The sequence below is a fragment of the Alligator mississippiensis genome, chromosome 6 (assembly GCF_030867095.1).
Source record: "Alligator mississippiensis isolate rAllMis1 chromosome 6, rAllMis1, whole genome shotgun sequence".
Classification (NCBI taxonomy): Eukaryota; Metazoa; Chordata; order Crocodylia; family Alligatoridae; genus Alligator; species Alligator mississippiensis.
The window spans coordinates 21148698-21172106 of record NC_081829.1 but is presented as its reverse complement, the minus strand read 5'-3'; the positions used below and the strand labels follow the sequence as shown (position 1 = coordinate 21172106).

At 47.9% G+C, this 23409-nt stretch overlaps 1 protein-coding gene across 5 annotated transcripts in view; it reads right to left on the bottom strand.

Moving 5' to 3' along the window:
* MAPK8 (mitogen-activated protein kinase 8) overlaps positions 1-12891 on the bottom strand; it is a 144424-nt gene extending 131533 nt beyond the window's left edge. For 3 of the 5 annotated variants that reach the window (XM_059729696.1, XM_059729695.1, XM_059729697.1), the window contains exon 1: positions 12835-12891. The gene's annotated coding sequence lies outside the window, so the exon portion shown is untranslated. The remainder of the gene's footprint in view (positions 1-12834) is intronic. The other 2 variants (XM_059729694.1, XM_059729698.1) reach the window with 2 other exon arrangements.
* Positions 12892-23409: the final 10518 nt, after the last annotated feature.

Genomic DNA, 23409 nt, shown 5'->3' with positions numbered 1-23409 from the left:
TTTGGAATAGACTGCCACCAGAGGCGGTTCTATCACCCACTTTGAACGCCTTCAAGACACATTTGGATGCTTATCCTGCTGGGATCCTATGATCCCTGCTGACTTCCTACCACTGGGGCAGGGGGCTGGACTTGATGATCCTACGGGGTCCCTTCCAGCCCAAATGTCTATGCAAAATGTCTATGAAGTGCTGTGTCCACTTAGAAAAGTCTCTCAATAAGTAAATAATACCTGGTGTGCAACCTTGCTGTCATTCCACTCCTCTTCCTCCCAGCCAATACCTACGCACTCATGACTCACAAGGAATCTCTCACAAAAAACAAAGCTAGGTATACATGCTACATGATGTGTTCTTGGTATTTGAGGGCAATGAGAGGTATGGTATCAAATAGGGTTGTGTGAAGCTTTGCCAGCTGTTTCATTTTAATGCTGTTTCAACTTGTTTCGAGCTCGAAACAGCGAAATCAAAATCAAAATGAAGGGCTTCGAAACAGCCTCAAAACAAAACGAGGCCAGTCAAAATGTTTCAAAAGTTTCAAAATGTTTCGAGTTTTGAAGCAGCAGCCAGGTGGTGGGAGGCAGGGGAAAGCCAGGGCTGCACTCCACCTGCAAGCTGCTGGGAATGGAGCCCGGTGGGGGAAGCGCCTCCCATCGCCAGGCTCCATCTCCAATGCTGGGAAACTCAGGGTGCCTATGCTGTACACATGGCAGGGGAGGAGTTGCTTGAGCTATGTGCAACTAAAAGCTGCAGGTGGGTGGTATGCATGGCTGCATAGCATATGCAGGAGGGGAGAAAGGTGCTAGTAGGCACTGCTAGGGGTAGGAGACACTGGGGGGGTGGGGAGCATGGCTGTTTGTACTGCAGACGGGGGAATGGGCTACCTACATGGCACATGCAACTGGGGAACATGGTGGGGGAAGAAGCTGAGCTACCCATGCAGCAGGGGGGAGCCTGGAGCTGCCAACCACATAGCAAGCAGCCATCAGTATTGCAGGCTGCACACTGTGCAACCCCCAGGACTGTGGCCCATGGCATGTGTAACTCCCAGCTGCCCAGAAGTTGGACAGCCCTGATATAGTTGATCCAGTAAAAGTTTATGCCAGACAAAACTTATTTCTCCCAAGAGTGTTAAAAAAAACCCTACACCAGAGGTTCCCAAACTGTGATATTTGTACCACCAGTGGTACGCAGACAACCTGTGAGTGGTACGTGGAAGGCCGGGAGGAGGGGTGGGGCACGCGCACACACAGACACCCAGCCCAGACTGCTGCAAGGGACAGGAATGCAGCCCGGCTGCATGTGCAATGCCTAGCAGGTAAGTGTGTTGGGGGAGGGGCATAGCAGAATGAGGCCCCCATAGTGTTGAAGGGAGTGGGGCAGGGGTGAATGGGTGGGGGGGGGGGAGAGAGAGAGAGTGGGAGCCCCAGGTGGCTCATCCAGAGCAGGAGGCTCCCACCCCGTACACACCCTGGGATAGACACAGGGGGCATCTGCCCCCTGGGTTTGTGCGTGGGGCAGGGGCGGGCTGCCATTGCCTCCTGGCTGCACATGATGCCACGTGCCTTTTGTGCACTCCCTGTCCAGCAGTAGAAGGCACATGGCATCACGTGCGTTTCCCGACACACACAGCCTAGCAGCAGCGCCTCCACCGTGTACATAAACCCAGGGGACAGGTGGCCCTCATGCCTACCCCAGGCTGTGCACAGTGGTGGGGCCCCGTGCCCCTGGAAAGGCCCAGGTCACCCCAGAGAGGGGTGCCCAGCAGCACCCAAGGTGATGTCTGGCTGGTCCCACACAGCTCCATGAGAAGACACTGCCTGGCCAAGGCAGGATGCTGGGCTCGAGGGGGCTTTTGGCTCTGGGCGTAAGCTCCCTTCACGCCGGGCACACTGCAAGCAAGTTAGAGCCACCCCTGCTGCAAGGTCCTGGACACAGGAGCTCCCAGAAGCCATCCCCACTCCTGGGGCCTGGCCATGTGAACAGTGGCACCATTCCACTGTCACCATGTTTTTGGGCCCCTGGGGAACCCAGGTGAGGGAGCCTGTGGATGCTAAGCAGTGAAACTCTGCCTGAAGACATGAGCAGAGGAATGCCAGAGCCTTCTTTCGGGTCTTATAGATGGCCATCTTGTCCAGAGCCAGGAGGCGGCTAACCAATAAGCCCTGGGATTTGGTGGGGCCACAGAAAGGAAATCCGTAACAAAAAAGGTGCATGAAGAAGTGCAGCCAGAACTTCAGCAGGAGGTTCTGGAGCAGGCAGAAGAGCGGCTGCAACCTGGCATGCTCAAGGTAGGTGCACAGGTGCTCCCTCTGTTGGCAAAAGGGGCAGGTATTGGGGGTGTCCATAAAGCATTCTCAATACATACCTGTGGCAATGCCTTTGTAGAGGAGCCACCAACTGAGATCTCTGGTAGCTTGTAGGATCAAGATGGAATACAGACTTGTCTACCGGGAACCCTTGCTCCTGGGAGCTAGGGGAGAAAATGGTGGCCAACCCACAGGATGCCTCCACAAGACTGCTGAATTAGATGCCATCTCCCTACTCCAGCCACCAGTTGGCTTTGGCAGGTGGAGTTATGTGGGTCTCCTGCAGGAAAACCACAGAGTGCCCCTCCCCCTCTTCCTGAAGGGAGGAGAGTACCTGGCACCTGTGGAAACCTATCCTGCAGCTGCACACATTGAGGGTTACCACAGTAAAGGACCTCATTGTTGGGGGCGGGCGAGGAGTGTTGTTAGGCTTGGTGTGGTTTTCACAGTACGCAATGTTGGCCACGGAGCCCATCAACCATTCTGCCACCCTCCTAAATATGTACAGGGCATCTTATAAGCTTTGGACCCAGTGATAGTTTTTTGTGTTGCCCCTTGCCTTCTCCTACCAGAGCCCTCACCAAGTTGAATGCTTGGTGGAAATCCCCACTGTGGTCCAGGGCAAGCTGCACATTCTTCCCAGACTGCTTCATACTCTCCAGAAATTGGAGCAGCTCCTTCCTGAGTACTGCTGGGGCCAAGATTTCTGCAGGCTCTACACAGCCCAGAGACTCAGTCATTTTCCTCCTGGTCCTGTGGTTCAGCAGGCTCCTCCTCCTTGCCAAGTTAGATATGCGTTTTCCCCTCCTTCACCCCAATGGGGACAGAGGCCCAGCAGAGTGCCACCTGAACCACCCAATCTACTATATCCCAACACTAGGAGAGGGAGAGATGCAGCCTCTCAGCATGAGGGGAAAAGAGGTGGTGTTTGGCAGAGGGACCCTACTTCTCTGGCCACAGAACACACTGGGGCCTGTGGTAGAGACGGCTTCAGTCAGGTTTGGAAAAGACAGTTCAGGCACATTGGTGACATCAGAGCACTGAGGAAAGGACTTCCCCCTTTGGGCTGACTGGCGTAGTGGCGTGACCACTACGTGGTCGGAGGGGAAGGGCTTTGCCATCAAACCCGACTGCAGAATGACTGGGATCAGAGTTCCAGTACCTGCAGTGGTGGGAGGCAGGTCACAGCAGCTGGAATGTAGGGACAGGGTCTCTTCCATGAGCTCCTTTATCACAGGACAGCCATGCTATCCTGGACCCTCCTCCACAGTGGTGACATTTATCTTTTTTTTCCCCATTTTTTCTGGGGGTAGGATTCTTGGCATAGCACGGGATGTAGCAGTAATGATATCAGTGTCAGAGAGGGAGATGCAGTGGCAGTGCTTCCTCTATATCAGAGTGGCTAAGCTGTGCTTGATCCTAGCGTTTTGCATGGCTGCGTGTGGCAGATTACCACCCCTAAGGGACCAGCACCCACCCAGCCTCAGGGTGGCCCAGGGAAAGGGTTTTCTGGGATACTGGAAGTAGTGTGGGACTAGGATGGGATGGCAGTGGTAGGAACCCTCCTCTGACTTGCCACTCTGTTTTGGGACCCTGTCAGTGGTTGTGGCATGGGGCCTTTGCATCCTATTACCTGGGCTAACTTTTATAACCACCCCTCCCCCATGTCCCTCAATGGGTTAACTACCTTGTTTATCCCTCTTGACCTATTCAACGAATCTTTGCCCTTCTCAGCAGTGCCTTCTGCCCCTATCCTTTGTATTTAATTTCCTTTTGAATTAAAACCCATGCTTTCTGCAAGTCAGCTCATAGTATCTGATGAAGTAGGCTGTAGCCTACAGAATCCTATGCCCTTCTGAACAGTTAGACCCCCTCTATGCATTACAGGTATAACACAATTAACTGGTTAAATGCACAATTACCTTAAGACCAGCTACACATGACAAGTAGCTATCGCACCATAAAAAGCCTCAGCAGCTATGAAGTTAGACTTAAAAAAATGCATGCTAATTTTATAGCTGGTTGCTATCAAGCTTTAATTTACATGTGTAGCAGGGTCTCCCCTGCGGCTGGGAGCCCACAAGAGTGCACCATGCCTAGTATGAAACCCACAAGCCTGGGGATTGCAGCTGTCATGATCTCCAAAGCTTGAGGGTGCCTGAAACCTTGAGGGCACAAGCACTGCTAGGACCAAGAGTCCTCACACCTGATGAGGCTCTCAGTCTTGGCTGCACATGGCCCCAGCAGCTGGAAGCTCTCTGAGCAAAGGAGACTCCCAGCAATGGATCCAATCACACCTTACTGCATTGGCTCCCAGCCAATGCAATAAGGTGTGATTGGATTTAATACATGATCCCACAATCACACCTCCTGCCATGCACGTGTGACATAGCAAGAGGCTCAATTATGTCAACCACGTATTAGATCCAGTCACACCTTTCCCTGACTATACAGAGGGGACAGTAGTCTCTTAGGTGCCACCCTGCCCTTCTTTCTGCCTAAATTCAGATTAGCATGACTAATAACCTCCCAATAAATGGTAATGACTTGGTGTAAAGTCATCCTATTGTCACTCTGCTCCTACCCAAGGAGAAAACTTAATATCCTTCAAAACATCTTCAGATTCCTCACTGAATCAGACTGTGTTTCTTATAAGTACTGAACAGGGCAGATTTCACCACATGAGCCAACTTTTACACAGGATGTGTTATTCAGTAATTTATTAAACATAAGAACTTGAAGAAAAATTGCTCTGTAGTCTACAAACCAATTTTGAATCATAGGTTTATGTAGATAAATTGAGTGTCCCCTATTTCACACAAGAAGGGAACCTAGAGAAAAAAAAGATACCATCTTTCAGGTGTTCTGTTTTGAAGATTTCACTTCTCTATGGATAGAGGCACACCTTGAAAAGGCCTTATGCCTAACTAAGAGAAAATTTTCTTTGGCAATCACAAGAGGTCTATCAAATCTATTGTCTTCTGCAAAATTTTAAAATACCATTAAAAAGTAAGTCTGTGTTAGTCATTCTCCCTATGAAGAATGACAAACTTTATTTTTAGCATAGGCTGGTTTCCTCCAGATTCAAAATTTTCCATAAAGAGTCTCATTATTTTATCAAAATTTCTAGTGATTTTTAAACTGAACAAAGGTTGTAAAGTGTGGTCAGACCAAAATGACTTTGAATCTTTAACATAATGATTAAATAAGCAAGATAAGATTTGTGGCTTTACAGGATTATATGTTTTCTTCCTTTCCCTGGTTAATGTTTCCTCAATATTTCCCATTTTCTGTACTCCAAGTTTGCTTCAAATATTTCAAAAACTATTCTACTTCATGGATAACATGTTAACAATACATGATGAGTTGTTCTATCACTATTGCCCAGGTGCTGAAATATAAGAGCCCCAGAGCTTCTGGTGATTGTTATCCATTCTAAAACTGAAAACACTTCCTTGGTTTGTTTGGGGTTTTTTGTTAAGGCAAAAGAAATTAAAATGGTTCAGGGAACTGGCAGCCCTTCTTTTCAGTGGCCTGGTACATACATGCCTGCTAGCAGGTATAAACATGCACCCACTTGCATCAATTATTTTATATCCATTTAAAATCTGGTGAAACTGTGTACATAAATACATAATCCATTTACACTTTACTTAGCTTCCTTCAGTATAGATTTCAAAAGATAGATATGGTAGTCCATCTAGAAGTTTGCGATAGCTTTAATTAAAATCAGTACAAGTTCTGCATTTAGATAAATATTTAGTCACCAACTCAAGCGTCCACTAGGTCAGTGATTCTCAACCACAGTGCCATGGCACCCTGGAGTACCCAGAGATGCTTTCAAGGGTGCCGTGCAATATTAGCTCTGTTACGTGTACAATCATGATTCATGAGATAAACCCAGAGTTTTCAAATAGGAATCCATACTGTTAAAAACATTCTGACCTGCTGTGGTCTTTTTGAATTCTTTGCAACAGAAGAATTGCTCTATTTTTCTGTAGATAAAAAACTAGTGAATACAAAACAGGATTTTTTTTAGGTAGCCTTCACAGGAAGTCCAGTAAATAAAAAAACCTAGCAAGTAAATACTATTCAGCAACACAGGTGGTTCTTCCACATTTTTGTAGTGTCCACCATACCCCATAAGACTAAAGAAGCACTGATACTAGCTAAGCTACTCCTGATATGAGGAGTTTAGTTAGAGTATCTATCATCTTTCCCCAACAATAAGCTACATTGCTGTTTAAATAATACATCTGCCTGGCAATCCAGAAATGTTCCCTACTCTATCTATTTCTGCTTCTCTTTAATGCACCTCATAAATATTTCTTCCAGAATTTGAAAGCCAAGTGCTACAACAATAGGAATCTGAAAGTGAAAAATGTCATTAATGCACTGTGCAAGCTGAGGTAAGTGCAAAAGCAGGCAAGAAACATAGCTTCACCTGCATTTTTTAAAGTTCTAAATCAGCGATTGATTCTCAACCAAGGATCTGCTGTACAAGATAAAATAAACCCAAGGATTTCAAATTAGGAATCCACAGTGTTAAAACCATTCAGAGCTGTTGTGGTCTTGCTGAGATCTTTGCAACAGAAGAATTGTTCTACAAATTTTCTGTAGACAAAAAACAAGTGAAAATTAAGAGCTCAAATTTTCCACAGAATGCACCAAATATAAAAAGGTTGAAACTCACCATTTCAAATCAGGTCTGTCCAACTCAGAGCCTGTGAGGGCTTAATGTGTGGCCCAGAGGCCCAGAGTGGTTTGGCTGCCACTCCCCTCACTGTTTTTGATGCAGCAGTCACCAGGGTCTCTGAGCTCGAAGCTTCTGCACCCCCTCACCTCTCCACTCCTGGAGGCAGGGTTGGGTGGCACAGCAGGAGAGCACCAAGGTGCCTGTGTTGCACGCATAGCAAAGGGGAAGCTGGACTACTTGCAGCATGGGGGGAACTGGGCTATCCATCTTGCATGTGGTGGCAGAAAGGGGAGCTGCCCACACAGGGAGCACAGCAAGTGAGTCAGGACGCTTGTGTTACACACAGAGTGGACAGGGACAGGTACTCATGCTTGGCATGCAGCAAGGGAGGGAGCCGGGCTGCCTGTGCTGCACACAGCAGCAAAGGAGAGAGATGCCTGCTCAGAGCCGCTGGCCAGGAATGGGGTGAGGCTGCATGTGAAGCAGAAGGAGCTGGGCTGCCCACGTAACAATTAACATGCACAGCGTGCAACCCTATGATCAGTGGCCCAGATGGCATGCAACCTCTGGCTACCAAGAAGCTGGACAACCCTGTTCTAATAACCCTTTGGGTTATTTAGTAATGTTACTATTAATGGCAGAGAAATCAATTTGCAACATTTTTAATTCAAGAGTGTTCCTTTAGCTTAACTAATTTTAGAAGTGAAATCTAACACTGGCCTTATTAAAAAGGGACACTTGTGACCAAAAAAAAGAGTCAATAGTACAATTTATCAAAGACTTTTTTTTATCAAGACCCTTTCATCACATCTAGAGGGAGAGAAAGAAATATGAAGCGAGAGTTAGATACACCTTAATAAACTATAAGAAAAAAGAGCACCCCCCCCCACAAACGCATCATAATCTAATAGATTAATACAAAGGTGTCCAATTCAGACTTGAAGTTTGAACATGCTCTTCCTGTAAATCTTTTAACCACCTGGAACAATGGTGAGATTGAGAATGAGAGAACAAACATAAGTATGCTGAAGTTGGACAATAAGTGGGAAGCACAACTCAATACTCCTATCCTATTATTAAGAAAAACCTCAAAACATCAGTGACCACTGACCATCAGTGTCTATAGCCAAGTAACTACTAAAGAAAACATTCCATATTATCAGTAAGGTATGAGAATATTTTCTTAAACTTGTAACACACATCCCACGAGATGGAGACACTGTACATCACTAAACTGTTAAAATAACTGGCCTATATAGCAAGTTTACCCAACTGATTTGCAAAATAAATTGCACATGCATTTCTATATAGCCTCAAAACTACTGCTCCCTAAAGTTAGAAAGTCTGATGAGCAGTACTTTCCCCTAGAAAATCCCTTATCCTTATACTCCTAAAAGTATAAATCAGAGTATGAATCAAGAAACACACTGTGGGGTTTAACATGGACACACTCTCTCAATATTTCAGTTCACAACTAGCTTGCTAGTCAAATATTTCTCCTCAGACTCTGTCCCTGAAAATTTCACTTAGGATCTGAAAGTCAAACTGGGCTCTTTCTGGCTCCTGCACCATCGGCAATAAAGATTCTATAAACAGAAATCTAATTAGCAATTCTTCCAGTGTTGATGTATAAGCCAAAAGGGAGTCCTGGTCACTGAACCCTATGCAACAGCTAACAAGCAGAAAAAAAGTGTATTTGTCAGTAAAAAAAAGAGCACATATGTACATGTAGTAGCTGTACCACATAAGAAATGGCAGCATCTTTCACCTCTGTCTACTTCTTTTCCCACAAAGAAACTGATATTCATTTCAGAAGTTTCAAAATTAAATTACATTTACCAAAAAGCAAACTCAAAACATCCAGGATTTGGGGAACCATCACAATGACAACACTAGAGAAACAAATTCAGACTCCCATACAATCAATGTGTGAAACAAGACACTTGCAAAATTGTTTTCAGATGAACTGGAATCAGTTATAACATTTCAGAGTATATTAACTTGTATCAAACAGATTCTGTTTCATCAGATCTCATTATTTTCAGAACAGAGCTGTGGGTTTTCCAGAAAATTTTGAATTGGAAAATGTTCCGGAAATTTTTCCAATGCCCTAGAGCGTGATCTGATTTAGCATGTTTATTTGACTTATACTTAGTCAACAAAACTAAAAAAGTACCCCTTCATGTTAATTTTATGTCCCAATAGCCACAAGTATTTGAACTGAAATATTTGATTAGGAAAAAAATTAAATACAGCACACATAACGTGGTTTAAATGTTCTATTCAAACAAATTCAAAGCTTTATATGGAAAGAAATTATTTTTATTGGAATATTCTTTTAAATGTAAAGACAATACACAATAGCATGTAATCCCTTATATTGTTTGTTTAAATTTAAGAAAAAGAATGAAGGCACTGAAAACTGTTGACACATTAATTTTAGCACACCCAAAGAACTGTGCATAATACGCCATGCTTTGGTTTTGATTTGACCTGCACAGCCATTTAGGTGAATTCATACCATTTGATACCAAATTATGGGGCAAAGTTAACACACCAGAGTGTAGGAAACGGATCCAGGCAGATCTAGACAGGCTGGAAAAGTGGGCAGAATGAAACAGGATGCAGTTCAACAAAGACAAGCGCAAAGTCCAGGCAAAATGAACCACCAACACACTTACAGGCTGGGGGATGACCTCCTCAGCAGCAGAAAGGAATCTTGGAGTCATAGTCGACTCCAAGATGAACATGCGTCAATGTGATGAAAGCGATCAACAAGGCTAACCACACTTTATCATGCATTAGCAGATGCATGATGAACAGGTCCAGGGAAGTGATGCTTCCCTTCTATGCGGCACTGGTCATGCACAGTTGGAGTACAGTACTGTGCCCAGTTTTGGGCGCGGCATTTTAAGAGGGATGCGGAGAATTTTGAGAGGGTTCAGAGGAGGGCCACTCGTATGGTTATAGGCCTGCAGGCAAGGACCTACGAGGAGAGACTGAGGGACTTAGATCTCTTCAGCCTTCGCAAGAGAAGGTTGAGAGGTGATTGTGTGGCTGCCTATAAATTCATCAGGGGAGGGCAGCAGGGAATAGGAGATGCTCTGTTTACTAGGGCACCCCCTGGAGTCACTAGGAACAATGGCCACAAATTGACAGAGAGCAGATTTGGGTTGGACATTAGAAAGATCTTCACAGTAAGGATTGTCAGAATCTGGAATGGGCTTCCAAGGGAGATGGTGCTCTCCCCTACCTTGGGGGTCTTCAAGAGGAGACTGGACAATCACCTAGCTGGGGTCATCTAAACCCAGCACTCTTTCCTGCCCAGGGCAGGGGGTCAGACTCAATGACCTACTGAGGTCCCTTCCGAACCTAAGATCCATGAATCTATAACTTGATTTTTTATTTGGATTGTTATGTGAGTGTATTTACCCTCCTGTTTACAAATCAATAAAACATGTGTGCGCTCTCTCACATACTTCCTAGGGATAATCACCTGAAAAACCATTAATTACAACTTTGAAACTGCCAAGCTTGCCTAATATGGTATTGGCATCCATTCATTGTTACTAATGAATTTTATGAAATCATGAATTTTTAGAAATGGAAAATGTCCCACAGAAAAATAAAGCACTGGAAAATTTTCCGCCACACATCTCTGTTTCAGAATGAAATATTTTTCCTAGAATATCTAACTCCTTTGCCAAGTGACATACTCCTATGCTCCATTCACAATCCAACCACCACCACAGACACATGCTCCATGCATGCCACTTCACCCTGCTCATTGTTTCCACGTTTAAATTAGGGTGGGCACCAACATAAAAAGTGGTACAATAAAAATAATGCAGGCAATAGGTTCATCAAATTGCTACTTTCTAGTAAAAGTGTTTGACATTATTTAAAGAAAACAAACACACATGGAATGCTGTGTGGTCCTACATCAGGGGCGGGCAATTATTCTGGGCGGAGGGCCGCTTACTGAGTTTTGGCGCCATCATGATAGGCAGCCAGGGGCAGATAAATATTAATTTTCTAAGTTTCTTAGGGGCCCTGCAGGTCAAATAGAAGGGCCTGGTGGGCTGCATCTGGCCCCCGGGCTGCATTTTGCCCACCCCGTCCTACATGCTAGAATAGTGGTTCTTATCCAGAGTGCTGCAAGACCCCCTCAGGGGTGCTGTGATGCAGTCTCTGCTGCCACAGCAGTTGGTAAAACTGCCTTGCATGCCAGGCTGTAATAGAAGCACTCTTCCTGCCTTAGGGCGCTCTGATAACTCTCTTCCCAGTCTACTTCTGCCCCCCATGCTCCTCCTGGAAAGAGACGCATAGGCCAGGTCCATCTCTCCACAGGTCTCTACTTCCAGGAGATGCTGTACCCAATCGGACTGGGAAGAACTGCAGCATGAACCACCTCTATTGTCTGCTTTAGTGTTAATGGAGAACCTGAAAGCAGGAGGAGCATCTGCATGTGCCACAGCCCTTCCCAGTCTGGCTACCCAGCAGCTGCAAAGGGCCCTTTTATTTGGCAGCAGCAGCACCCGGTTAGGAACTGAGGCAAGATGAACACAACAAAGGTTCGCAGCTGGACATGCTGCTATACTCAGTAGCTCTGGAGGGATGCCCTGACTAAAAAGGTCAAGGATTCCTGCCCTAGACCGACAGGAATTTGAAATGTGTCACCTATCTGAATCCCCTTGCAAATAAATCAAAATGGTTGCCTCAAGAAATTAAAATGAATCACTTTCAGCAACACTTTCAGTTCAGTAGCTATTACATACTTTGTAGCATACAGGTACGCAATTTATTTCATCTATATACTTATCCATGAAACAGCCAACAAATTCACTTCGATGGCAACCTTAAGCAGCAGTTTGACCTCCCTCCCTTCAGGCTACCTTTGGAGTCATTTAAAACATATTAGTGAAAGGAGGGTATACCAGCTGATGGATGCAAAACAAACCAAGGCAAAGGCCACTTTCCAAACACCTGCCTCACCATGTCATACTTACTTCACTGTGAAAGTGAAACTATCTTTTGCCCTATTGCTACTAGTAATCTGTATGCCTCTACAAAAAAGCAGGCTGTAGCAAAACACAGATCAGACACTTTTCCCAGGGCAATTAATCGTTTTCCTTTATAAAATAACCTACGGTTGGTTACCCCATGATCAGGCCAAGCTAGAAGATGTTTTTGGGGCAGGCTGGGAAACGTCTGTGCTAGTCTGGTCTGGATGTTCTCTAGGATATAACACTCAAAGTAACCCCGCCCGCGGCCCCCCCGTCAGAGAGAAACGGGGCAAGCGGCGTTCACATTTGAAGCTGGTCCCGGAACCCCCAAAGCAGAACCCCCCCCCGAACCGGTGAAATCAGAGGCCGGAGAGCGGGGAGATGCTCAGGGCAGCCGGCGGCAGGGAAACGCTGCAGCGCGTCACCGAGAGGAAGATGCAAAGCCCCCACACGGCGGCCAAGCTCCGCCGCAGCTCTCAGCGCGCCGGTATCGCGGGGGGGAGGGGGACACGACCGAGAGCTACGGCGCGGCCTGAACTACAGATGTCACCGGCTTCAGGCTGCTGCAGCCGCCGGCCTCGGCGCGCACCGCAGCGGGCACCACAACAAAGGGCCCCGCGCCCGCATCGCTCCCCCGCGCGGGGATGCGCTCGGGATCCGGCTCCGGCGGCCCCGCCCCCACCTCACGGGGGCCGGGGCCGGGGCCGGGGCCGGCTCCGGCCCCTCCCCCCACAGCAAAACATAAACAAAGCGGCCGAGCCGCCGCCCGGGGGTCCCCCCCACCCGCCGCGGCCCACGCCCACCCGCCCGCGCGCCCGCACTCACCTCTCCCACCGCCGCCGCCGACTAACGAGCCGCGCAGGCGCACACGCACGCCCCGCCCCCCTGCGCCGGGCACGCCCCGCCCCCGCGGCCCAGGCCCCGCCCCCCACGCCCCGCGACCGCAGCGCTCACGACGGCCCCGCCCGGCAGGGGCTGGACACGCCTCCGCGACCTGCTGCGGCTCCGGCTCCGGCCCCGGCCCCGGCCCCGGCAGTGGCCCCAGGCCGCCTTTTGTGCGGGGTTGTTCGGTGGGAGCGGCGCTCCCAGGACAGGGAGGCCTGCAACGAAGCAGAGAGAGGCGTGAAATGCGCATTTATAAATCCCTCCCTTCCCCCCGCTCTGGACTTTATGCATCGGGATGTGGCAGCCCGGGGCCTGCCTCAAGGCCTTGCGGGTCATCTGCAGGGACCAGAAGGGCTGTTTTCCCTCTGGAAAGCTGCTGCCCCCTGGAAGAAGGTTTCCCCGGCCTGGAAAGAGCCACACCTAGGGCTGCTCCTGCCCATCTGGGAAGCTCGAGCCCTGCTACAAGGGTTGCTGGCTGCTCAGGGCAGGGTGGCTGTCGGGGTACCTCAAGAACAGAGGACAGCTGCATTTTGTCCCCGCCACCATGAACAGTCATATGCCTCGCACGGCTGGGGGTGCACAGTGGTGACAGTGAGCGGGGAGCTCCCACGGGCAGCCACAACCATGTTGGTGGTGGGGGGGTGCCGAGAGGTGAAAGAATAGAGGACACAAAGGCATCCGGTTTCATATCGAGGACAGAGGACCAGAAAACTGGACCGCCCTCTACAAAACCAGACGAATGGCCACCCTAGCTCAGGGCCATCCCGGTTGCCACATCTGAGTGGGAATGAAGTTTTCCCCTTGGTCAGGCTGAGGAGACCTGTGCAGACTTTGCTCTTCTCTGTAGCATGGGGCTTTGCTCTCCTCTGTTCTCAAGGATTCTCTTCCTGGGATTTGTGTGTGTATGCATTCCCTCATTGCTTTGGCAGGGCAGTAGCAAAGTCCCATCTTCTCTGCTTTTACCAGCTGCGTGCTATGGTGCTCTTGGGACCATAGGCAACACACCGGGGGACACAGGCGGGCGATTGGCTGCGGGTGCCCCCCCGACTCAGGAGGCACCAGTCACCCATGCTTCAGGCTTTAGTCTTGTGCCTTGTAGTTGTGTGTGAGGGTTTAAAGCAAAGATTTGAGAGAATCCTTGGGTAAATGGTTGCTTGCAAATGCAACAGACTGGGCTTGAAAGGCCCCTTCCAGTCCTGTGTTCTTTCAGGGACCAGGGTTTTCTCTCATCACTAGTCAGGGTATAGCTCCTGTTCAGTATGCAGGGGTGGATCCAGGCAGAGGTGCACTGGTACACAGACAACCCCGCACTCCAAATTCCTATTCCACCCAAAGGTTAAAACCAACTGCCTGGCAGTGACAGCAGCATTTTGAGTCAGGAAGTGCTGAGGGACTCACTTGATTTTATGACTCATTATAACCTACCTGATCCCTGCTAAACTCTTCATGCCACAGATATTAATGCCCTTCTCTTCTTTTTAATGGCCTGGATGTTCCATCAATCATCCTCTGTTCTGCAATTCTGCTGTCAACTAGCTGCTCCTGGTAATGAGGCTCATATTTCACAGACCTGCAAATTGTTTTTAACTCATTCCAACAAAATTATATTTGTTTTTGCTTCCATCTTAACCTGAGTAAAACAGCCCTAGGCCCCTAGCATATTAGTAAAGCTTCTAGTTCCTTCTTAAATGGAGAAAAATGTGTGTTGTTTTATATGTAATAATGCACCTCACCATCTGCACCGCCCTTTTCAAAATTCTAGATCCATGTCAGTGTGTATGTCTACTACTCCAGAGCCTGACAAAAGATCAGTATGTTTATCTGCTGCTCTTTTCCCCCTTCCTTACTTTTGTGCTTGTAGGATGGCCAGTTGCAATGTGAATGAGGCATCTGGCGACACTGTATGACCTGCATCCTATGTTTAATTCCTGCCTGTGAAACATTTCAGACAGTTCTTTCTGGACTGAAGCCAGCGGTAGACAGTCCTTACTACAGGTGCTCTTTGGTTTTCCTGTCCAGTTCCTTTTGAAACAAGTATCCTTTTCTGAATTCAGCTTAGACTTTCAATCCACTCCCACTCTGCCTTTCTGTTGAGTTGCATTCAAAGAACAAAATAACATTTTCGGAGGCCTGCCCTAAATAGTATCTGCCAGTGCTTCAGTATTCACCCAAATAATTTTCCTCCGCTTCTAGCCTTCTTTAATTACTTTGACACCTCTGACCTTTGATGCTTTTATTATTTCAGTGCCTGTTATTTGGCATATTGTCACTTAACTGTGATGTCTGGAGTTTTTTTGGAACTAAAGATTTCTAGTTCTTTTGCATCCAATATGTTACCATTGTTAATCTTCAGTGCCTGCTTCCGTACAAAAGTATCAAGGTCTTTAGGTGTCAGTACTTGACTCAGCTAATTTCTTTCTTTGGTCTTCCAACATTCTCTATGCCATTTCATTGATTGCCTTTCTTGTAGGAACATCAGAGCTTAGGATATTGTTTAGCAGCTGCAAGTCATATCAACTGGAAAGAAAGAAGTCTGTGACAAAAACTTTGATTGACAACTTTCTTGGAGATGAGTAGTTACTTCTCTACAAGGCCAGATTTCCTTTTGTTAAATTCAGTAAAGTTATCTCATCATACAAGTTATTGCAGTATCACCAAATGTACCACACATTGGCTATTTGACCCTCTATGACAGGGTCATCAAATGTATCTGTCTGTGTGGGCTAGATTAGCGGAACAGGGCTGGTTCCTGGGCTGGATCAGGCCCACAGACCCCCATCCCCCCTCCCACATGTCTGATCCAGCACGTGTGGCACTCAGAGTGGCCTGCGATGGCAGCCCATGTGACTGCTGCCTGCAGTGCACCCTGCAACCAGCCCCAATGAGTGCTGTGAGTGGTGTAGCCAGGGACCCAGTCCCAGCAAGCACTGCATGTGGCTCAGGGCAAGTCCAGTACAGCATGTAGGTCAACAGGGCAGCACTGGGAGCTGGATTATGGAGCTCTGCAGGTCAGATTCAGCCCAGGGTCCACATATTTAACACCCCTGCTCTGTGCCATCCTAATGAAACTTGAAGTCACCAGTGCCTTTGTTCATGTGATCAGATTGAGATTCCACAGAATAGGCTGATGCCGTTTTTTTAGGACTTTGACTTCTGGTAGCATAATTCCAAACCCTCTGGCTCACCCCCTCAGGTCCACATTTTTCTCTGCTCAAGTGGTGTCTGGGTACCAATATGTGACAGCCTAGCTGGTAGTGATTTGGCCCAGGGGTTTTGAAAGGGTAAGAAATGATTGGAGAGCTTGGGAGTCCCTTTCCTCACCAATCAGGCCCCAGAGACTCCCCCTCCATGTCCCCTGACTGGCCCCTCGGGTCACCTGGGGGGGGATAAAAGGGGCAGTGCAGCTGACTTGGGAAGACTAGTGAGGGACCACAAGGAAGGAGTTTCAAAGAGCTGGCAAGAGCTGGGCCAGCGGGGTGGGAGCAGTTGCCCCAGAAGAACCTGAAGGAGTGGGAGCTGCAGGCAGCAGTTGGACCCTCAGCAGTGCGGCATGCAGCTGGCAAGAAAGGCTCCCTGCTGGGCTCCAGGATCCCCCTACAAGAGGCTGCAGCCAACAGGAGAGGTTCCCCAGCTCCAGCAAGAAGCTGAGCAGTGGCCCGAGAGGTTCCCAGCTCTGCTTCCAGCTCCTCCAGCCAGAGGCAGGGCAGCTTGACATGACACAGGGGCTCCTGAAAGGTCAAAACCCCTAGCAGCTTGGATTAGTTCTAGTACTGGTGACTGTGTGATATGGTTTCTGCCTATCATGTGGAAAATCTGAGTTCGTGTCTCAGCTGGAATGAGTGAAGTGAAAGTGAGATTTTTTGTCACAGTGGAGGGGGTCATTGTGTTTTCCCTCTTCCCCCCCTCCAGATACCTATGCCCTCTGTCTCTTGTTATTTGATGTTTTGTATTTTGTGCATTTTATATTTCACCAACCAGTATTGTTTGTTGTGCTGTTTGTGTTTTATACTTTGTTAAACCTGTCTTTTGTCAACTTGATGAATATGTCTATGAATGTAAATGCCTAACCTTTATTGAATCCCGCCCCCTTGGGGCATTGTAGTGCCCCCTGTACCCCCTGGTTTATACATGTTATGATCCCACTACTGTTTTTCCCATTAAAAAATATATGGTTAAGTACCCATTGGAGATCTGGCTCTGCTCTATAGGGGAAGGAGGGTCCCTATAACTCCCACAGCACTCGTGCACCTGCTCTGATCCCTTCAATTGGAGAGGGGGTACATCTTGGAGTACCGCCCAGGCTACAAATATATGACTGATGATCTTCTCTGGTAACTATTTGATTCTCTTTAAGATGGTTACAAACCCTGAAAGGTCTTTTCAGCTTAATCAGCCTCCCTGTTTTACTGTACAAGAGAACCAGCAGATCATAGAATCACAGAAGTAGGGTCAGAAGGGACCTTGTAGATCTTCAAGTCCGACCCCCTGCCTGAGCAGGAGGAAAACTGGGCTCAATTGACCCCAGTCAGGTAGGCATCGAGCCGCTTCTTAAAGACCCCCATGGTAGGAGCCAGCACCACTTCCCTTGGAAGTTGGTTCCAGATCCTAGCTGCCCTAACTGTGAAGCAGGTCTTTCTGCAGTCTTTCCCTCCCTACTAGCATGCCCACCTCACCCCAAAGTTTGGTATTATCAGCAAATTTGAACAGGTTGCTTTTCATCCCGTCGTCCAAGTCGCTGATAAAGAAATTGAACAGTGCGGGCCCAAAGACCGAGCCCCGGGGGACTCTGCTGCCACCTTCCCCCCAGGTCGAATACGACCCGTTCACCACCACCCTCTGAGTACGACCCTTCAGCCAATTTGCCATCCATCTGACTGTGTAGGCATCGATGCCACAGTCGCCTAGTTTTTTAATGAGGATGGGGTGGTTGACAGTGTCAAAGGCCTTGCTGAAGTCTAGAAAGACTACATCCACGGCGACACCTGCATCCAATGCTTTTGTGACCTGATCGTAAAAGGCAATCAGGTTGGTCTGACATGACCTGCCCCTAATGAAACCGTACTGGTTGCCCTTGAGCATCATCCCCCACGCCGGCCCATCACAGATGTACTCCTTGATGATCTTCTCAAAGAGTTTCCCCAGGATTGAGGTAAGACTGATGGGCCTATAGTTGCCCGGGTCCTCCCTGCTCCCTTTTTTAAAGGTGGGGACCACATTGGCTATCTTCCAATCATCTGGCACCTGGCCCGAGCACCACAAGCACTCGTAAAGCCATAAAGATCCTCAGTCCAAGATTCATATCTTCTACTGGCTGCTATTTGTATTTATAGGGGTTTGGGTTGTATGCACTCTTTTGCAATCATAACTTGAAGGAGATATGGTTTGTCACCATCTTTTAACAAACAGCTTAACTGAGGCTGCATAAGATTACTTATGGGTGTGAAAGGCCTAAAACTTAACCTGTCAGACTATATCTCAGCTATCCTGCTACACTGACTTTCAGGCTAAAGCTGTTTACCAGATATATTTGCTTGGCTGTGTAGTCTGCAGCTACAACACTAACCACAAAACCAGTCATCCCAGGGCCTACAATAGAACCCTAGATTCCCAACAGTCCAGTGCTCTTTCACAAATAATTGCACAATCTATTTATTAATTGGGTGCTATGGTAGCTCTCTTAGCTTGTTCTAAGAGAAGCTGGCACTCAGTTCTTATAGCTCAAGTGAGGGTCCTAAACCTCCAGAGTTTAAACTCTGCTGATCATTCACAATGTAGTTCTTAGGGTATACAAGATGGAATTTGTTTTTTTGTGTTTTTAATTGTTAATGTATTTGACACTGTAAGAAAAGATTCTTATAAATGGGTTTTATTGCAAATATACATAAGCTGTTGAATATAGTATGAATTGCAAATAAAAACACGTATTCTAGACCAGTGGTTCCCAACCTTTTTTTACCACGGCCCAGTGGGAACAGGACAGGGCATACAGAGCCAGCTGCCTCCCTCCCAGGGCTCCCCCGTCACCTGGCTTTAATCCTGGAAGCTCAGCTGTGACCCCAGAAGCCACTCACCCAGGCGGAAAGATAGGGTTCTGAGTAGGGGGCTCATGCCACGACACCACAGCCAACCCACCATGGCCCGGTACCAGGCTGCAGCCCAGTGGTTAGGAACCTCTGTTCTAGATGTCAATCAGTTGTGGGGATCCTGGTGTTCTCAATTTAAAAAATCACAAAGTTTTTCCATGATTAGAATGGAATACTACTATATATATAGGTATCAGTTGAATACAATATTTTATGGTTATATTTACAATTTTAAAGCAATTTGGAAACCTACTGGTGCTTCAATCACTATAATAAAATACATTCCAAATACCTATAAACTTTGGTGTTTGATTTTGGGGTTTTTTCTAAACCATAGGAAATCAGAGCTCTCTTTGCCCCCTTCACTCACCAGGAAGTGGGTCCAGCTGCAGCTGTCCCTCCATCACTGCTTTGTGACACTGAGCAGACCTGATATGCCAGTGTCCTGCCCATGCCATTGCCCCTCACTCACCACCAGCCCCCCAACCCAGCTGGTGCCCCTCACTCCCCGCCCATAGCCCCCTGGCCTTGCCGGTACCCCTCACTCACCATCCACAGCCCCTCACCCTACCCCCAGCCCTGAAGGAGGCGGCCCCCAGCTGCCAGGGATACAGGGCCAGGGATCTGGGTCTGCAGTACCCAAGCCCCGGCTGCTGCCCACAGAAGGTGGTAGCTGCTGTGATTGAGCAGAACATGGAGTCCACCTCCCCCTCCACTATGGGTAGCATGGAGCCTGTGGGGTGGGAGGGGCAGACACAGGCTGCCCTCTGCAGGCTCGGGCTCCTCGCTCTGCTGCCCTCCCCATGGGGCCTCTGCAGCCTAGCAGGTGAGACCTAGCATGGCAGGACAGAGTGAGGCAGAGCGGGGTCAGTCAGGGAAGCTCAGTGCCACTGCTGGGAGCTCCATGCCACCATGGCAAGGTGCCTCATGCAGGCCAGGAGTGCATCACCATGGCAGTGTGGGGCTTGTGGTGGTGGCATCAAGCTTCCCCGCCCCACTCTGCCCTACTGTGCAGGGTCCCACCAGCTGGGCTGAGGAGGCCCAGGGGGGAGGGCAGCAGGGTGGGGACCCCCAAGTCCACAGCAGCCAGCCTGCCCCTTCCCCGCACACAAATCTGGGGGGCATGTGCTTCCCATGCCCTCCCCTGGGAGTGTGCACAGCGGTGGGGAGCCAGGTCCTGCCCCCAGATAAGCCTCCTGTGATCCCATCCCAGGTCCTGCAACCACTCATTCCAGCCATAGGCTCCAAGCCCCACATACTGCCCTAGCTGGGCAGTAGCACCAGCCCTGTCCGGTTCCCTCCCTCTCTCCTTCCCTCACTATGGCGGCCATGTGCATGTGGGGCACATATGCACATGGCACCCTCTGCCTAACCATCCTTCTCCTGCTCCCCCCAGCCCCATACAAGCTGGAACTCTACCAACCTTCAAGGAGAAACCCACCGTTTCCTGCATTTTTCTTCTTTAAAGGAGAAAATTGAGTTTTTCTCCTCAAAATGAGAAAATCCAGTTTTTTCTGCTCTAAATGAGAAAATCTGGGTTTCACTGCATTTTTCCATGGCAAATGAAAATTCTGGATCCCTGATCGATCATTTGTCATATATCCAGTGGCTTGTGTTATAATATGACAGACTTGAAGACTGAGAGGTATGATTCTTGCTTTGAAAGATATCCTATGTATCAAGATTATTATATCTGCACATGTATTGGAATGTTTTATGCCAAAATCCATATTCATGCGCTAGAGATGTAAAGTTCTGGCCTCAATTTTGCCTGTTTCTTTCCATGGAGAAAACAATGTTGTCATGTTAAATGGCCTCAGAATCACACAGTAATCCAGGAAGTTACATCTTCTTACTTGGAGTCAGGCTGAATGTCAGGTCTAGTCAGGCATGTTACTTGGATTCAGAGGAGATAAGGGACCTCTCAGATATCACTTCCATTATAGAGAAATACTGTGAATGTGGCTATACAGGAAATGATCTGATTTAACCCTGCTTCTGTGGGTGAAATTACATGTTAAACTTAGACCATACTAAACCTGTATTGTTAAGCAGTATGAAAGTTGGAGCTTCCTGTGAGCAGTCACACACACTAAGGGTTAATACTATTTCTTACCTGCACAGCTCTGCCGTGTCACTAGAGGGATGGCGAGTAGGGGTGCGTTAGGATCTAGGGCACCTGAGCTCTATCCCTGCTGAGGGGGAGGGAGCAGGCTGGAAGTGATGGAAGTGATGCATTCTGGGATTCCAGAGGACTGCAAATTTCTCATTTTATCTCTATGGAGTGGACTGAAGTTACTGGAACATAAGCCACATAGCATGGCCCAGACTTAACCCTTGCCTGAAGGTGTAAATTTGAGATGTTCAAAGGGCACTTAGCATGAGTTAACAAGCTTTAACGTGTGGATGCTCATGTTTTATGTGCCCTTAGTATAGTCTAAACATAACAGGTAGCTTTAATCTAAGCATAACACCCATGTTGACTTGAGTTGGGGACTTGAAATTAGCTCACAAATTTACAAGGGTACCCACAAAGGAGCATAGTTCAAGATCTGCTTCCTCCTTCTATTGCATTCTGTTTTTAACCAGGTGATGAAAGGTGTTTTAAGACATCTTGCACAGCATCTTTTTGCCTGCAAGTAGCTATGAAATAACGCATCTTTTGTTAAGACATGTCTAGCTTTGTTCTTCACCCTGAGGCCAGTAGTAGAAGCTAAAAGAATCATGATGTTCAAGCTATGGACAAATATACCTTTGGACCAGTATAAAAGGGAAGGGGAGTTCCTACTTCGAAGTACATATCATCTGTTGTGATGTAGCTGTCAGATCTGTAGTGACACAAGTTAGCTAAATTGCTATAAATTTTAATTTATATCCTGAATGAAACACCATTAAAGGTACAAACATTATGCTATTTTTGTATCATTACAGGAAAGTACTGATCTTAACAATAACAGCTTAACTATCATTTGATACTGATACAATTGTTATGTCTGTTTTTACCCCCAGGCTAGGATTTCCTTGACTTTTGTGCTTATTAGTACGTGCTCTCTGAGTAATGAGCTGTTAAAGGAGGATTCCATTCCTGAATAATCCAAAATTTCTTCTTAACATAGTATCAAAAATGCACCTTAATGAAATTGCTGTACTGCAGACATTTTCCTTATTCTCCTATGCTCATCTCAATGAGATCTTTATCTACATTTTCAACATAATATCTTAGAAGTTCTTTTAGAAGCAGAAAAATGACACTGTAGAGGGACCCAAGCCAAGCAGCCACACCAGGGTAGGGCCTGGGTGCTGCATGCTTAACGGGTCTTATTCCCCTATTTTGTATCTTTCCTGCCATGACTTGGTATACCTATAAAGGATGTCAGGAGGTGGTACCTGATAGTCTAGTGTCTGTTGAGACTGGTGTAGGTCACGATGTCTGAGAGTCTTCTGTGGGGCCCCACCTCCCATACACCCCACCCCTTTCCACTTGGGTGTTAGGTTGGTGATTGAAGTAGATGCCTGGTCTTTCCAGGCATCTGGCTTCCTCTTCTAGGCAGAAGGGCCCGTGAAAGGGGGTAACTGAGCAGCTTGGGGTCAGAGTTAATTGGCTGAGCACGGGAGTCTGGGTAAAGTTCTGTGATCAGCGGTGTCCATCTCATGTAAGAAACTGAATAAAGTATACAACTTCAATAATGGTATCTGAATTTGCTTCAGGCCTCGCCTTGGCCCAGCAGCAGTCAGGGCTCTTTGGGGTTTGCTGCCTGATATAAGCCCAGTCCAAGTGGGCTAGCATGCTTCAGGCCAAGCCCTTTAGATAATCAGGGGCTATGGGAATTATGAACCCTCCATGGGACTGCTAAAAGTACCTGACCTTCAGTGGCTGTGTGATGGTCAGAGTCCTGTGGAGAGAGCTGGTGTCAAGCTGGTCCTGGATCACAGGTCCTTGGCTCTGGCCTAGGGATGTGGCATGAGCCAGTGTCTACCCTGGTCTTTCCCCTGTTCTGGGGCTGGTATTGCCTTATGCAGGAAGTTCTGGGCTGGCTGGGGCGAACCTGGATCCCTGTCTGCCCCCATGTTTCTTGGGGCTGCTGAGAGCTCTGGAGGGGATCATTAACTGCTGCACCCATGGCTTCTGCGCCCTAGGTGGCACTGGCTGTGCCAGCTGCTTGTCTTCTTCTTGGGCTGGGGCCTGGGCCCCTGTGGAGCCCAGCTTCTGGCTCTCACTCTGGCCCAAAGGATGGGCCCATGAAAAGAGGGGTGCCCGCTGGCTGCTCGTCCCACCCCTGAAGTGGGAGTGTGGCAGAGCATGCTGTCAGCCCACAGGTTCACCACTTCTCCTTGGGACCAGCCAGGAGCCTGTCACTTATAAGGCACACTGGTGGTCATTGCCCCAGTAAGTGTGGGGCTCAGCTGAGTCCCTGCTACAAACATAAAGAAA